This window comes from Triturus cristatus, chromosome 7 (assembly GCF_964204655.1).
Source record: "Triturus cristatus chromosome 7, aTriCri1.1, whole genome shotgun sequence".
NCBI lineage: Eukaryota > Metazoa > Chordata > Amphibia > Caudata > Salamandridae > Triturus > Triturus cristatus.
The window spans coordinates 1,833,120,333-1,833,138,779 of NC_140590.1; the positions used below are offsets into that span (position 1 = coordinate 1,833,120,333).

General features: G+C 40.7%; 1 gene segment (V, D, J or C); it reads left to right on the forward strand.

The window, feature by feature from the left end:
- The window catches only part of LOC146813330 (T cell receptor beta constant 2-like), a 934,578-nt gene that overhangs the window by 445,785 nt on the left and 470,346 nt on the right, over positions 1-18,447 (forward strand).

Sequence of the window (18,447 nt, forward strand, 5' to 3'; positions counted from 1 at the left end):
ATGCTGCTCTTAAACAGCCATGCCTTTAAAGATTTTGTGAAGAAGGAGTGATTCTTTTCTGTTCTAATTCCAATGGCATCAATTTCCAAAGCTTACAAGTTAAAAAAGAAAAACCTCTCCCTCGCCATCTTCCTTTTATTATTTTCTGGACCGAGAGCAATCTTGATGAACTAGATCTAAGAGTTTGAGTGAGTATATGCCATACAAAAGTCTCTTGCAAGTGCACAGTTCTCTTTCTATGCAATGGTTTGTGCACAATACATAAAGCTTTGAATTTAATTATGTCATTAACAGGTAGCCAGTGAAGATTCCTGAAGCTCATTTGGGAATTTCCAAGTGTAGACGAGTTGTAACATTTTGGAGAGATTGAGGTTTGTGAAGCAGTCGATTTTGAGTGCCTAGGTACAATGCATTACAGTAATCCAATGTTGACAATACCAGAGCCACCACCACTGTTATTTGCAATTCTGATTGAACAAATAGAGCTATTTTCCTTAGGGCTCTGGGGATATGAAATCCAGTGGAGGTAATCTGGTTCATTTGGGCAGAAAAATTCAACTGATTATCAAATAGAACTCCCAGGTTCTTAGCCTTCAACGTGGGGCAAGAGAGCGCCCAAGATTTGTTGTCCACCACAACGTATTCCACAAGGACGCATTTGAACTGAAAAGAGCTACTTCCATATTTTCTGAGTTCATCTTTAGACAATTCTCCTTTATCCTCATCACTATCTCGACCAGACAATTCTGAAAATGTATGGCAGCCTGATCAGCATCAGACTAAATCGATATCACAAACAATCTGTGTTTCATCTGCATAGGTTGGCCCAAAAGTTGTGATAAGTTCCAACAGTGGGATAACGTAAATATTTAACAATGTAGGTGACAAAGTCAACCCTTGTGGTACTCCACCAGGTAGGGAGAAAGGATCAGATGTAAATTCTCCAAAAGACACCTTTTGTTCTCTGTTTGACAAAATTGATCCTATGATGGTCAGGGCTGCACGTCTAATCCCGACACTCTCCAGTCATCTGACAAGCGTAGTGTGGTTCACCGTATCAAATGCCACTGGGAGGTCGAACGGTATCAGCGCAGTGCTATCTCCCGGATCCACCAATTGCCGTATCTCCTGTGTGGCGATCAGTAACTCTGACTCCATGCTGTGTTGGAGTCCAAAACCATGTTGATAAGGATCAAGAATCTCATCTATGTCTAGATAGTCCCTCAATTCTTCCTTAATGGCCTTTTCTAATACAGTCACAGAAAGAGGGAGCCTAGAAATAGGTCTGTAATGTTTAGTTTCACTCGAGTCCAGTGAAGCTTTCGTTAGGAGGGGGCATAGCAATGCTTTTTTCCACTCCGTTGGATAGTGTCCTGTGACTAAGACTTTGGTCTGTAGGGGATCCTATTTAGTGGCTTTTCATAGCTGACTGACTTTATCTTCGTTAGAGGGATAATATTTTCCAGACAAATTACGTCCCCATTGCCCTCCTTCCATGAGATGAAAATTCTTCATAGACATCATTGACTTTAGCCTGAAAAAATTTGGCATTGAGGACTGTGAGTAAGTAGATTTAGATGGAGTCCTCACTATGTCAAAAAACACACTGGAGGAATTTCTGGCTGCACTGATTTTTCAGTATAGTAATTTGGTTTTGATATTATAGTAAGTGATTTATCTTCATCAAGCAAAACCTTCTATTTTCCTTTCTCATCATCTTTATATTCCTTCCTCCAAATTCACTTTGCTTGGTTGCCAAACCATTACCCAGTCAGTCAGTCAAAAATACTCTTTTTGACTTTAAAAGAGCCCTAAAAGATTGCACATACATATTTCCATTTAAGAGACAGCAAATCCACACACACACAAATTACAGGTTATAAAAATGACTAATATTTACTAAAAATCTTAAAAACAGTAAAAAAATAATTTAAAATGCAGTATATAATCTCATTTCATCACCCATTTCAAAGTGTATTTCTTTATTGAAAATTATAATCTTGAGGAAAGTGCTGTCGTCCCTTTTCCAGACGTCCTAACTATCCTGGATAAGACCATAATGGCCTTTTCCACTTGTGTGAAAAGTTTCCTTATTGGAGTAACATGACCAGCAAGGGGAATGAAGAGGAGGTGAATTACCAGATCTTTTATCTGAGCCCCATAAATTCAGAATACATGGGCGCCTCACTGGGACCGTGAGCATCAGATAAGGGCTGACAGTCTGAACCAGGGACCGTTTTTTGTCCTGAACTGGAGCCTGCCTCATCTCTTTTGGCTGGGCACTTTAGAACAGCTTGGCCACAGAGACAGCTGGGCCATCTTGTTTCAGCAGATCTTGACACTTGGTGACCGCAAAATCTGGTGCAGCAAGGGCAATGTAGTTGTGTTGTGTCTCTGTGAACAGAAGTTTGTAGGTGGCCATAGAAGAGCCTGTATCTCCTTGAAGGCACTCACGACAGGCATGGAAAAGACAAGAACGACCACAGCTCTTTATGAGGCATGTGTATGGCTAGAGGAGTCCTTGAGATGCCCTATAAAGAATACCTGGGGTTCTTCCTCCCTCGCTGCCTGTGAGGGGATTGGACCGCACTGTGTAGTGGAGGTGCACTAACATGCAGGAAGAGTTGGTCTCTGGCTTTAGACTGGAGACAACCTGGGAATGAGATCAGTTGTGCTGGGCCTGATATTGTCCAAGGCTCTTCTGGTGTACAGTGGTGAGATATCTCCCATTAAGATACTGTTGCAGTTTGGGGGTGCAGTTTCCTCTCCCTTAATGCGATAATGATATTCTGGGAAGACCTGAGCCTTATCTGCCCTGAAATGTTATGTTGAGAGTCAGCTAATGAAGGGGAAGAGCAACTGCCTATATAACACACTCAGTGGTCAGAGAACAGTAAAGTAACATTACCTTGGTGTAATCTTGACTCAGATAGTTGAATCCTCAAGTGTATTGAGCAAAGTACTACATAAATAAAAGGGCTACAGAAATCTCTTCCCCTCTGGGGCAAAAGCATGACTTCAAATAGAAGTCCTGTGATGCATCCATCAGAGACATGCAAACTTAGAATGGTGGTAAAGGAGAGAAAGGTGACAACACGGGGAGAGAGGCAAGGCCATCCCTGAAGAGACACCCAGATTCTGAATCAGGTATCAACACAACTCAAGAGTTCATCTAAAGCTTCTTGAGAGAAATCAAGGAATATGGGAGCACAATCAGAGGGAGCTGAAGGAGTACATAAGGGAGTTACAACAAGATGTGACCACATTAGATAATCGGGTTTCTGACTTGGAGCAGGTGGTAGATGATTGAAAAGATGCTTTACATAGGATATGGCCTTCCAACCCTAAAAGAGCGTTATTAAGCGCCTCAAGTAGGAGGCTCTCGAAAACAGGCTCAAGTGGAACAATATTAGGGTTCAAGGCCTTCAGAAAGTGACTGAGGGGTAGAATATATAAGCTTTCATTTGGGCCCTGATATCACATCAAAAATCACCTCAATGATCCCCCTTCAGCCTCTATTCCACACACAGCTTCCAGAGGTAACACATGACAGACACAAACTCTTTTGTTATAATGATCAAACAACGAGCACCTTGAGACAGCGTTGGGAAATGTAAATGGTCACAGACTTCCTTTGGGCCCACAGCATGCTTTACCAATGGGGGCATAATTTCAGCTCATCTTCACATAGAATGCACAAAAACACTTCCTTAGGTCGCCAGAGGAAGCAAAAATTCAACTAGGCATCACCTCTGCCCAGCTTCAATACTATGACCCAGCAACCCACAGCAAGATGAGATTTTAAGAGACTATGAACAATCATTTGAACGGGAAAGCATGACAATCCATGTCCACTTATGGAAAGTGCAAAACAAGATGCAATATATGAAGCAGAGAGACCAAAGGGGGCCAGCCTGACGAGTAGTGCATCTGTGTCACTCAACGGAGCACAACTAGGGATGGAGAGATAACAGGCCTGGCACGCAGTCACAACATACTTGAAGCTTGGCTGGGAGTGTTTTTTTCCTATGATACTACCATTAATAGCAGTCTTGAGGGAGAGTATACAGAGTTGTGCAGACCAATAAATAGATCAAAGTCATTGTATATGCTTTCTGCATGTGCAATGATCTATAGTGGCCTCATGACATTATTTAAGGCTATTTTACATACTGTGGTTTGTCATTAGAGAAGTGTGACAAGGTCAGTGCGAATTTAGTCTCCATAGCATTAACCTAGCGGCAGTATGTGGACTACACAATAAAGCTAAGAATCATGGTTCAGGGCATAACTCATATGGATTGCTGTATCATAATTAGACATTGTAGTCGAACTACTTAGATGCTGAAACTAGTAAGTCCTAATGTTAGGGGGGCTAATGGCCTAATAGCCTAATGCCCCAGCTAAGTGTTTGGCAGTGACTGACGTGTTGAAGTAGAGCAAAGGAAACATTTGTGAGTTATAGCAGACACATCTTCTTAGAAAAGACTTCTGTAGAATGAAATCTAAATATTTCCCCCATAAGTTCTTCCCCTCTTCAAACACAAAAATTCAGGATTGGCAATTTTCTATATAAAAACATTTCAGGGTTACAATAAGCGAGATGGAGTTGGTAGATTGGTGGAGATTGTGGTGCAAATAGGCTCCAACATACACTATAATTTCACTACCAAAAGTAAGCGGGATGTTTTTCTCAGGTCAGCCGTATCATCAAACCTTAAATATGCACAGGATAAGGTAGCAATCAGGGGGGACCTTAACTTGGTAATGGATAGACATAAAGACAGGTCTTAGGTTAGGTTTGCTGATAGTGGTGTGGCCTCTTTGGGATTTAAAACTTGGTTTGATAAGCTAGGATTGCTCGTCGTGTGGATGTCTACACACCTTCTGCTCTTCTGCACATAAAATGTATGCCAACCTAGGTTATTTTAAGATTAGCAGTGGGCCTAAAGCTGGAATTGGCCTACACGACTGCAGGGCATATTGCTTTGTCAGACCAAATGATGATGTCTCTCATGATGCATTCAGACGCAGGCCAAATAGGTGTCCTTATGGCCCCTTAATGTTTATGTTTTACATACCATCACAATCATGGAAGAAATAAAACAAGCAATAACTCATTTTTGAGTGAAATTGTGACTCCTGATATCTCATGGGCAACCTTGCGGGAGACCATCAAGGCAATACAAATGTCATTTTTATTTCGGCATCAGCAAGGTACAAAAAACTATGAGAGATACATGGCCACAACTGTAGACTCAACTTTCTGATCTGGAGAAGACACATAAGCAGAAGCCTTTAACCAATATCTAGAGTTAAATTCTGGCAGCCAGAATCAAGGTGAAGTCTCTTGAGGTAGACAGGGTAGAGTATGCTCTTTTGCCTGCTAAACTAATATTTTATTCATCAAGCTAAGAGGTAAGGTTAGTGGAGAGTAAAGACTTAAAGAGGCCTGAGACGAGAGGGTAACAGGCGATTTAGAAACAGGAGTTGTTAAAAATCTTTGCTAGAATCTATATGTAATAAGAATGCTCTGGCACCACCAGAGGCAGCCAGATATTCACAGAAAGATCTTGGATTCATCATTACTGGCTCCTGGAATGAGACTCTAGATGGGCATATTGGCAGAGAGATGGTGATCAGCGCTATACGCCAGCTTTAGACAGGGAAAGCACATTCAACTTCACTGCTCCCCGCCCATTTTTTAAAGTTTTGTACAGTAGCTTGGCTCCTAATCTAAGCAATTTGTACAATGAAATTGGTGATTCCGGAGCAGCTTCATGAACCACAATTGTCGTGGTTCTGCAGCTTGGAAAGGACCCCAGAGCGCAGGATCTAATGACCGATATTGCTACAAAATAAAGACATGAAGTTGTTCAGCAGTAAATTTGAAGTGAGGTTGGGACCCATGCTCCCTGCAGTGATACTGGCTGATCAATCAGATTTCATCGAGGCAGGCAGAGTGGAGATGCTATGTATGTATGCAGATTTGTAGCTACGCATCATAACCAAGTAGGGTAGTCTGGCACTCAGCAGGTGAGAGTCTAGATGCACCTAGGCCTAGTGGGACTACTTAGAAAGCCAGGTTGTAATATTGTCGTTGAATTCAAGATGTGAGGAGGAGGCTCTTATGTGTAGCAGCAGGTAAATCCATGCTTTGCGAGCAATGTTGGAGAAGGATCTACCACTGGATCTAGTTTTCCTTATACATCAGATTTGTGCAAGTAGGAGTCCAGACGACCAGGGGTGTCTGGAAGGTTTGTGAAAGCAGATGCAATTGTTGAGGTACACTGGGCCAGTTTTATGTAGGGGCTTGAAAGTCAGGAGTTTGAATTGTGTTAGTTTGTGTATGGTGAGCCAATTGAAAGTATGGTGTAGGAGGTTGAAAGTGATTCTGTCTGCCAATTTCTGAATGGTGTGCAGCCTTCCAATGAGTTTTTTGTTGATCCTTGCATAGAGGGTGTTCCCATAGTCCAGCTTGCTGGATACCATGGTGTGCATGACGGTTTTAGGGTGTTGTTTGGGAACCATCTCAAAATCTTCCTCAGCATCTTTAGGGTATGGAAGCATGAGGCAGTGATGCATTGAATGGGTGGGTGGGGTGTGTGTAGGTCCCAGCTCTTTTGGCCACCAGGTGGAGACCCATGTTGACATGCTCTTCCTGAATATCATAATTTCAGTCTTGTCAGTGTTCAGCTTTACAGCTGGTCTTAATCCAATGTGTGATTTCAGTCATGAAGGCAATGAACTTTACCTGTGCACTAGTCTTCTTGTCCGTGAGGGAGGGAATGAATTGTGTTTCATCAGTGTAGAAGAGGACATTGATATCATGAGAGCAATGATGCTGACTAGAGTAGTCATTTATGCATTGAAGAGGGTTGGGCACTGGGAGGATCCTTGAGGAACTCAGCAGGTGAGGTCCCAGGCATATGGTGGCAGGCTGACTGACTGGGCCCTTCCAGTCAAGAAGGAGCAGATCCATCAGAGTGCATGTCCTTTAATCCCAATGTCATGAGGCATTGGATGAGGATGGGATAGGAAACTGTGTCAAATGCTGCTGAGTGATCCAGGAGGATGAGGGCTGCAGTGTCTCTTCAGCCCAGAGTCACGGAGATGTCATCTGTGGCGGCATTGATGCCAGTTTCGATGCTGTGGTTGGGTCTGAAACCAGATGAAGGGGAAAAGTTGGTGGTTGTTGGGGTATTCTGTTAGATGTCTGTTAATGATTTTCTCCAATACCTTGCCCGGTAATGGTAGCAAGGAGATCAGTCTGTAGTTGGTGAGCATTGAAGGGTCTGCAGAGGGTTTCTTCAGCAATGGGGGGACACATGCCTGTTTCCAAGCATCTTAGAAGGTTGCAGAAAAGGTTGAGGCTTTCAGAATAAGTATGAGCAGTGCACTGATGGATTACAGTCGTCTGGAGTAGACGTGGTGGGGCAGGGGTGCAATGGGGCCCTTGAGTAGATTGACTTCATAGTAGCAGCGGTTTCTTGTGCAGTGATGACGGACCATGTGGGTAACATTAGTGCTTTGAATAGGATCGGGAGGTGTTTGATGAGGTCTTTCGGGTCTGGATGCAGGCTGAAGTTTCTGTAAATGGAGGTGATTTTGTTGCTGAAGTATTGAAAGAGATTTCTGCAGATGCGACTGATGGTGAGGTGAAATTTTTCATAATGTTGGAGATTTTTTTGCTTCTGTTGGTCCTGGTATCGATGCGGTCTGCCAGAGCAAGCATTCAGTGGTTCTGATCATTTGGTGACAGTGTCTTAGTGCTCCTGTCTGCATTATCCTGGCTCATTCACCATTTGTGCTCCAGTTGCTTGCAGTGGCATTTCATCTTTCTGACAACCTCCATATAGCAATTGGCCTGAGGTCTAGATCTTGTTACATTGTTGCGCTTGAGGCCAGCCAGGTAGTTGGTGAAGAAGATGATCTGATTATTGGAATTCTTGATGGCTTTGGGGAGGTTGTTGCTGTGTTTGACTCGGTGGGTGTTGAGAGCAGTGTTCCAGTTCTTGTCAGTGATGCTGTTCCAGGTGCGGAGGGCTCGTCTGGTGGTGGGTTTGGCATGGGTGTATGTGCATTCACCCGGGATGTGGATGCTAACTTGATGGGACTGTGGTCTTGGTGGTACTGCTGTTGACTCGTCGACTCAGATGTTGTCAAAGTTGGTGAAAATAGGGTCCAGAAGGTGTCCGGTGATGTGGGTAGATCCCGTAACTCATTGGGTGAGGCCAAGGATTCCAAGGACCTCAATCAGTGCTCTTGAGTTGGGGTTGGTGTGGTTTTCTAGGTAAAAGTTCAGGTCTCTGAGTAGGATGTAATTGCTAGCATTGAGGGTGAATGGTGCAACAAAGTCAGTGATGGTGTTGGTGCAGTTGTTGTGCGGTCCCAGTGGCCTGCTGTAAATCAGAGTGCCACTTAGTGTGAAGTTGGCTTTGACATGAAGCTGAAACGTCAGGTGTTCTCTGTTGAAGGATGGTATGTCCACAAATGTGGTGCAGCTGATGGTGTTCTTGTGAATGGTGACAATTCCTCCTCTAGGCTTGTGAAATATTTATTGGCTGGCAAACCTGTTGCCGGGGGGATAGCTGTGTCAGGTGCTGATGCAGGGTTCAGTCAGTTTTCCATGAAGAAAGGTAGTTCAGGGGCATTGTTGTGCAGCAGGCTCCAGATCTCTGTGGTGTGTTAGTGACTGACCAGGTATTGAGGAGCGTGCATGCAAGTTTCAAGTGTTGTATGGTGATTGCAGGACTGTGTGAGTTTGAGACAGTGGTGTGTTGGGTGCTGTCAGTGCGGTGAATGTTGGGGTGTGGGTAGGTGCATTCAAACCTGCAGGTAAGGTAGGACAATGCTCCTTCAGTGTTGTGTAGTGTGGCGAGGCAGCAACATGTGGAGGGCGATTGAAGTTGGGAGTGTGGAGGTTTGCGGCGTGGTACAGGCAGGAGGGGGAGGACAAAGGTTCCTAGCTCTGGGTGTGGACCAGGCATGGATGGGCACGGACAGGCTTGCCTTTGAAGCTATTACATATAATTGAGCATACTCAGAGAAATCGCAGGAATTCTCTTCGGCTCTCATTGCAAGCCGAACCAACATGATTTTGTTGGAGCTCAAACGGATCCCAAAATACAAGTCATGGGACATGCCAATGGCTAAGACCAGGAGCGACGTAGTCCCGATATGGACTTTGGTTCTCCAAGACTGGAGACGTCACTGTTTCTATTTGATCAAGTTGAATCCATATGCTGAAACATTCTTGTAAGATTGACAGGGTTGTTGTTTCAAAGTTTAATATAAAGAATCAATAGGCAGATTACATAAAACATGCAATAAATAACTTTATCATCAAAGCATACAAGTCATGAGTACTGCAAACTCAGTTAACTTCTAAGTGAAATCAGCATAGATGTGTCTTCTAAAGGTGGGGAAAAAGGGTGACCTCAATACAGAAATCCATAAGTCCTTTTATAGGACTTTAGACACAGACTTTCATGCATTCTACACAAATGCATGATTCTCAGGATATACACTAATAGGGAACGAGCAAGAAGAAACATTTTGCAGCGGAATACATTGGAAGATTGTCTCTTGGAAGTAATACTTTAGATTTTAGTTATTCTCACAGTTTACCCTGATAATTCAGTTGATAAATTGTATAGCAATAGCCTGGGACCATTAAAATGTTCTTGGTTAGGTACTGTGAGAGAAAGTCTCTAGAAACAGTATATTTATTAGTGTGGACCCTAGTAATGCTTAATTTAGAACAAAAAGACAGCAATCTAAGTTAGTGTAGGTTCAATTTATATTGTGTTTAATAGAAAATAAAAAACGCCATCTACAATACAGAGAGGATTGGACATCATTATACAAATATTAGGGTGCCGATTCCGATCCTGTAAAACCCGGGTACAAAAGGTCGTACGGAGCGTTGGGGTACGGCACGTACATACGGGGCTGGAGGTACAGCGCGTACATATGGGGGGTTATGGCACGTACATACGGGGGGCTGGGGGTACGGCGCGTACATACAGGGCTGGGGGTACGGCGCGTACATACAGGGGGGATACGGCGCGTACATACGGGACTGGGGGTACAGCACGTACATACGGTGGGTACGGCGCTTACATATGGGGGGGTGGGGGGGCCGTACGACTCGTACCCCGGGCACAAGTGTACCCGGGGTAGGGCTCGTACACAGTTCGCTCCGTACGGGTCATTTTCCATACATTTGTGCGTTCGTAACGCCGGTGCGGATCGGAGTTGTGCGCTCAGACTTCAGTTTTACGACTCGTACGTAAAACTGTCCGGGGACGTCTCGTAGACTTTTCCCGAGGCGATTCGTATGTATTTTTCCCATGCGAATCGTACTTCACCGTTTGTACGGTACTTGTACGATTCGTACATAAAAAAATACGGATACGAGTCGTACGGGAAAAAAAAATACAGGATCGGAATCGGCACTAAAGTGTGGTGGGCTTTGGGAATTGTTTCTTAAAAAGGGTAGTGGTCAACTAGAATAGTAGAATAGAATAATTATTTCTTGAATGGTTAACTAAAACTGTTTCAAAGCAAGTCAAGAAGCTAACTGCAAGTCTACATGATGAAACAATTAAAAAGAAATAAAGTTGCTATGCAATATTGATGTTAAAAGAATTTAATATTTAATAAATATGTAATCAAACTATGGGCCTGATGTAGAGTTTGGCTGCAAACTACTTGAAAGCAAATTCAGTTTGATATATAAAATTCATAAAGAAACACTGAACATTTTTTTTGTTATTTTGGTCCCAGGGAGGGTCCCTGACAAACCCCCCTACTAAGGGCTAAGGGGAGATTGTATTGGGATTTTTGCGTTTGAGACCAGCCCTTTTATTCTACTCCCCCAACCACATTAGGATTATTAAGAAGATTCTTGTGCTGCATTAATTTCTGTCAGTTACTTGATGCTTTACATTTTTCATAATGTTGTTAATGCTATGTTTTTATTTTAAAAATAAAATAAAATGAATCTTTCAAAAACCTCAAGTATTTCAAATATCTGTATCTGGCAGATTAAATCACGTAATTTGTTTAAATAATATCATTGTCTTATTTGCAATTTGAAATTAATGGAAATAAATGTGATTCTTAATGCCGTGGTCTTGAATCAAAGTACAGCACTATTCCTTTTTGATGTCTGACCATCCATGAAAACGAAGGGGCTGATTCCAAGTTTGGCAGAGTGCCAAACCCAGGATGGCACAGTGGTGGTGGTGCACCCCGGTGGTCCGACAGCCATGTTCTGATTTTGGCAGTTCGACCACCATTGGACTGCCGCAACTGCCGGGGATCAGTGATCCCTTTGAAGTGGTGTGGCAATCAGAGGCCAAAATATGCCAACTAGTGCTGCACCACCAAGCATATTATGAGTTTCCTCATGCCACAGTTTTCATGGCAGTGAGCCCGCCATGAAAAGTGTGATGTGAGGAAGCAAAGGTGTTGCCTTAAGCCCCTGGGAATACATGCAGGGGGCACCTGGACTGCCAGACTGGTAGTCCACCCGCCATATTACAACTACGGCGGTGGAACCGCCAAAGGACTGCCGCAACCGGTGGTGCAGTGGTGTGAGTCTGTGAAATGCTGGTGGTGCCGCTGCAACACTGCCAAGCATATTATGAGTTTCCTCACTGCAACCCTTTTCATGGTGGTGAGCCTGCTATAGGAAGAGGGGTCATGAGGAAACTAAGGGGGCTCTACTATGAGCCTTAGTAAGGCACCACTGTGGGTCCACAGCCGCAGTACCGCCTGCCCGAAATACAACTCCTTATCCACCCAGCGGACTGGCTACAGGTTTGGTGGTCTTGGAGCAGGGCTTTGTTGTGGCCCGCTAAAAGACTGCCATACTCTAATCAGGCACTAAATCAGAAGATTATTAAAATAGAACCTGAGTCAGACCTAAGGCAGACTCAAGGGACTTTGCTAACAAACCTTGACTTGGGAAAACTATAGCGAATTGGGCTGAAATAAAGCCATTATCATGAATCACCAAAAACAGCCTTTTAGCATCGTACAGGTCTGGCTTCCCTAAGAGATTCTCAAGATGCAATAACCTTACAATCCACATGGAAGAGCAGTGGTGTGACCTTCTCCAAACCCACAAAGTGTCTGATATTAAAAGCATTTAGATTGGAGGAAGATGGAGGGAAAGGGGAATAGGTGAAAGAAACATAGAGAGAAAAGATACACTAGATATCATCACACTGCCTCATTGAACAGCTGAGCTTGATCTCCACTGTAGGAGACTTGATATCTAAAAACTTTGGAAGACCTTTATTATGACTATGATGTAGACATAGAAAACTAACATTTCATATTAGTTGTGATACATCTCCGTAGCAGATGCCAGCTGCAGCAACTTTATATCACCATTGCCTATAAACAATTGTATTGTCAATGAGGAACTCACATTCTAATGGGGCTATTCACAAAAGTAAATTACACATGGGAGAAATTTGCACATAAAATTTTAATTTTACACTTTAGATTAGCTTTACTAATTTTGTCTATTCACAAAATCCTAGGGTAAAGTTGCTCAAAATTGTAGCCTCAAACATCTCCACACACTATAAATAGGGTGGAGCCTAATGTGCAAGTGCAAGTTAGTATAAAAAAAAATAGTACGTCTAGCACCACACATGGCCAACCCTAATCCTGCAACATCCCGTAAAAGAAATAATGGTGGCAGGGACTTAGGAAATATTGTTAATTTTAATAAAAGAATTTAAAATAGTAAAAATTATAAATAATTATACTTTAATGTGAATATAGTTAAATAGGTTTACATATTTATGTATTGAGTTATACATATTTATAATATTAATAAAATATTTTAATAATCTTTTTTACAACTTAAAATCAATGCAAAAATAAATGTTTGTAAAAGTAATTAAATTACTTTTAACTAATTCTATCACTCACAATAATTATTGATGCATTATAAAAAAGTATATGCTTATTAGCTTACACTGGAATATATTTTTTAATTTCAACTTGAGAAAACAATTTGAATGCAATTTGATATGATTACATTATTTAAAAATTCAATTCAATATTTAGCTATAAGTGCTGTGGAATTTCTTCTGCAGTTCTACGTTTAAAATATATATATATAGTTTATTCATATTAATATTTAACATAAACATACTTTAAAAATGTTTTTAAAGTTTTGTATACTTTTTTATTTTTACTTACACTTGCAGAGATCTCAGTATAGGGAACATTTCCCTATATTTTACCATGTGGAGATCTCTACCCTGATTGTGGAGTCTTCATACGTGTAATATTGATGTAGCCTACTGTGTGTTGCACACCATCACCATGAGATGTAGCCTTACATGTAGATCTTGACCCTGATCTTCACCCGCATTCAGGTACCCCGAGTGAGGCACAGAATAAAGGTCAGGGTATTCAGGTGCAAGATTGGGTAGTTTGGGCTGCTAGCTTGATTGCTGTATTTGTTTGGTTGGACATTGTCATGTCAATGATGAAAGGTGGAGTATAACACTGTCCACACATACAATCTTGAGACAACTCTGTTTAATAGACTGGGCTGCCGATTCCGATCAGTTAAAAATATTCCCCGTACGAATCGTATCCGGATTTTTTTACGTACGAATCGTACAAGTCCCGTACAAACTGGCAAGTACGATTCATATGTTAAAAAATCCATACGAATCGCATTGGGAAATTTCCCCGACACGTCCTCGGGTCGGAAACAGTGTCCGACACGTCCCCGGACAGTTTTACGTACGATTCGGTAAACTGAAGTCCGAGCGCGCAAGTACGATCCGTCCCGGCCGTCCGAATGCACAACCGTATGGAAAAAACACCGTCTGGAGCAAACTCCCATGGCAACCATGGAGACGTCCAAACATGTGCCTGCATACGCGCCGAACATCTCCCCAGCCCACCCCCCGACGTACGCGCCGTACCCCAGCACCCCCCATGCTAAGCTCTAGTTAAAAATAATTTGCCTCTTACTTTGCTGTATCACACAAACGCTTTTCATTATCAATACTTAAGTACAAACCTCTCATACAGTACTCTAATGTTTTACAGCTAACTTAGTACAAGCCTTACCTTCAACATATACAGTATGTACACAATCAATACCTGTTATTATTTTTTTATATTATCGGTTTTGAGTTTTCTCTAAATGCAGGAGTTTCTCTCTCACATGCAAGGTGGAGATCTCTGAAGTTGGGCAGAGGTCTCTATCTACTGCAGCAAAGAGCCAATTACATAAAAGAAGACGAACTCAGGCATGTTAAGTCCTTCTGATTCACCCTCTGAGCACACATCATCCTCCTCCTATCTGCTCCTCTTTTCTTTTTTAATAACCCCAACCATGGCTGAGGGATGACAAGATGAGATGGCCTATTCAGCTTTTTGGGGGTCTAGAAACCCGGCTGAACAATGCAGGTTGTGTCAACATTTGAAGACACATTGCCCTTAACTGCAGAGCAGCAGGTGCACATATACATCAGTGGGAAACTATGCCAAAAGCTTTGTAAGGACCTTCATTATTGAGCGAGGATTGCGGCCCAGTGAAATCTGGGATTGTCCTCTCTGCCACATTCTGAGTACACACGCATTACACCACTGACCTACAGGGTAATAAGAGCAGCCTGGCTGTCTCCCAAAACTCAGCTGGAAGGGTTGAGCAGCAGACAGTCAGTTGGATCATTATTTGTATATTCACTTTAGTGCAAACATGTTCTGAGAGCTGTGTCAAGTCATGCATTCAGTCTGAACTATGTTTTAATATTCTCTATTGCAATTAACCAGTGTTATTTGTGTGCAATGAAAGGAATGAAAGTTTAACATTTTTTAAATGCATGCATTGTTGTGGTTTTGGTAGGCTTTAGGAATCATCTAATCTGGGTTTATAGAAATGCTTTTTAAATTGTATATTCTGAATCAAAACAGTTAACACAATCATTAAAGATTTAAGTACTGTTTCATTTTCATATGTCACATGTGTGTGTGACGTTGACATAGTGTACATTTACCTTACTTTCAAAACACCATATTTATTGTCATTATACAGTATGTAGATTTACAAATTGTTTTTTTAAAGTGCAAATATAATCGATTAAGAATAACAAGATGTATTCCTTTAGAATGCTTAATTGTTTTGTACATGTACACTCTAATGTAATGTGTTGAAGGTATAGCTAAACATCTTTTAAACATTTAATTGCAGGCTTATTAAATAAACAAACCTTTGTGAGCAAGCATTTCTCCTATTCTATCTAAAAACTATTTTCTTTATTATTTGTATAAAATTGAAGGGAAACATTGGTTGGCTACAAGTTTGGTGGGGGACGCAAAACGTTTTTTTTTTTTTAGAGAGCTAATGTTCCTTTAAAATAAAGTAGATATGATATGCAGTATTGAAGATATAATCTCATAATGTCTGTCTCATTTACACATTTCATTTCAGTCGACCTGCCTGGCCAAAGAACGACAGTAGATATGTTGTTCTTCCATTTTAATCCTCCTAATGGTCTTTTTTAAATTGTTCTCCTTTGCATTTCATCTTCTTCCTTTGAAGTTTCCTTTCGTTTTTTCGTAAAAAAACTGCCCCTCTCCCATTTTGGATTTCCTCTCTGCCTTAAGACTCCATTGACAAAGTTTGCAAATGTATGCTTATGTTAAATATTAATATAAATACATTTTGCATATTTATTTCAAATGTAGAACTAAATAAAAAATGTGACAGCACGAATAACTACATTCTAAATAAAATTTTTAAATTAATGTAAACATATCAAATTACATTAAAATAATTTTTCTCAAATTTAAATTAAAAAAATAAGTTCTCACCAAAACTAACAAATACATAATTCATAATTATTACATGTTATAGAATTATTTAAATATTTTAATCATATTTTAATAACATTAATTGTTACAATCATTTTAAGATGTGAAAAAGGTTAGTCAAATATTTTAGAAATCAATAATTAAATTGGATTATATTCCTACATATTTTGAGCATTAAATTCCAATTATTTTTAATTTTAACTATTTCAAATATTTGTATAAAAATTAACATTATTTCACCTACATGATGTCTATTGGAGGATGCAGCATTACCAGAGTTAGCCATGTGTGGTACTAGACTTACTACTATTTTTAGGTCTGGCATTAGCCAAAATCTTTTGGTTTAAAAAGAATGAAAATGCACAACATGCTTATATGAAGGGACTTTACTCCTTCTTCTTCATCCATTGGTCTGTTGGTGTGTCATTCACATTTTGCTTCACCCCACTATAGCATACGGCATGGGGCAGAGGGCCAGACCACTTCAGCCACTGGATAGCTTCATTTTGAGTGACTGCATTTTGCTCTTTAACAAAAAGCGCATCTACACACAAGCTAGTTATCTTCTGTTCCAGTGTTTTTTAAAACTAATTACATTGATGTTGTCTTTGTGTTTAGAATCTGATATCACAGCAGGACGCTTTACACCAGATGTGAACAATGGCCACATAACATGCTTTATTAATGCTCATGTTCTGACAGTTCTGTTGTAAATTTCTTTTGGAGTGTCATTTATTTACTGTTTGCCTGCTGGTATTTCACATCACAACAGACTGTGTTAATTTGAAACTGTTCTGTATTAAGGTATCGAAAGCTTCAATATTAAACGTGTCATTATATAGGAGGACAATTCTTCAGAACATGTTTCTTCTGGACTCAAATTTACCAATGGTTCATTAATAAAGTTTGCCCAGGAAGAAAACCAACCTTTATAATTTTTTACCTGCAGCACTTGTAACACTTTTTTATTGCCTTATTTAATTTTTTCTCTCTTTCGTTTCTTCTTCCTTTTGTCTTTGTTTTTTTTCTCTCTCTCTTTCTTACTATATTGCTTTCATTCTTTCTTTTTCTTTCCTTTATTTTATGTCATTTAATTTTTATTCTTAACATAACCATTATAAAAGAATCTTCAATAGCCTTATAATTTGATAAAATCTTACAGAACACTTCATGTATAATAGATTGATTTATTAGTCTAAGCCTTCTATACATTTTGTGCTGTTTTGCCTTTGCAAATGTGCTCAGTGCCTCCCTAATTGATGATTTTTAAAAGGTACTGATGCAGTCAGGTCTGAGATATTCTGAAAAAAATGGATCTCACATAAATGCCCAACAATATGTTCCCAGTATTTCTTCCTAAATCAGAGCATAACGTAGATTTATTTCACAAAATGATGTGAGTTGACAAAATGACAATGTAGCCACGTAGCAGTTCACCAATCCCTACCAGGTTAACATGTGTTATTGATAAAGTCACCTTTAAGACACTTACAACCACAATACCCACAGTTAATGACATCCTTGTTTGTTTAAGGGTGCTTCTTCACATACATACCATTTATAAGGAAGTATCATAGTGCAGCAAAGCACAAAACAACAGGCTTCATTCAAATGTTTATTTGTCATTGACATTTTTATGTGGTTAATAAACGGTACGAATCATGTGATGGGTGCTTAACAATGTAGGTATGGATGAAGGACACTTATGGCGGTCTTCAGAGAATGCATTTATATGGCTCCTCCATCTGTGATTCACTCTCCATCAAATCTGTAGGCTTTTTCAAGGCTTCCTTCCCTCTTTTGTTCATGGACTGCATTAAAAACAAATATAAACAGATCATTTCCATGTTACTTTACTGCATATATTTTACCTGTTCCTTCCATCTACAAATACCTGGTCTACAATGTAGATCCTTGTCTTTCGACATTGGTGATGCTCTGCTTACTGATCTCCTTCAATCCTCACGAACTCTAAATTAAATGTGTTTGTCATGAAGCGGCTCGATTAAACTACCATCGTGATGCTATTTGAGCACAGTTCCCTGCTAAAGAGATGTGTGGTGGCTAGAAGTGAGCTACATGAGCCACAAAGCTCTCCATCTGAGATGATCCCGCTATTTGTCTTCCAAACTCAAGACACCGGGTGGGACATGGTCTATTCAGATTTGCAAAAACATAGACACCAACAGGCCTTTAGAGCAAATGGTCCAAGGTTCTTGAATAACATCTCTTTCCATCTGGGGCTTTCTCTTGCAGTGGTGGGATTCAGTAAAAAAACTAAACACATTGCATCTTTTGGAACTTCTGACTTTCATAGACAACATTCTTCCCCCTTCCCTCTGTATTTCGTTCATATAGATGCTGAATTGATTCTGTGTTTTTATGTCTTTACTGACCTGAGTTCCAATTGTGAATATGCCCACATGCCTCTATGCCCTCTCATGTTGGCTACATATCCTGTTGCTAGGTACATTGCTCCACTGCCCTTTTGTTAGGTTCCTTGTCAATACTCCTCATGAAATAAATACTTCTTACAATGTACTGCTATGTGCATGCTGAATCTTAAGTGTGGCACCTCCA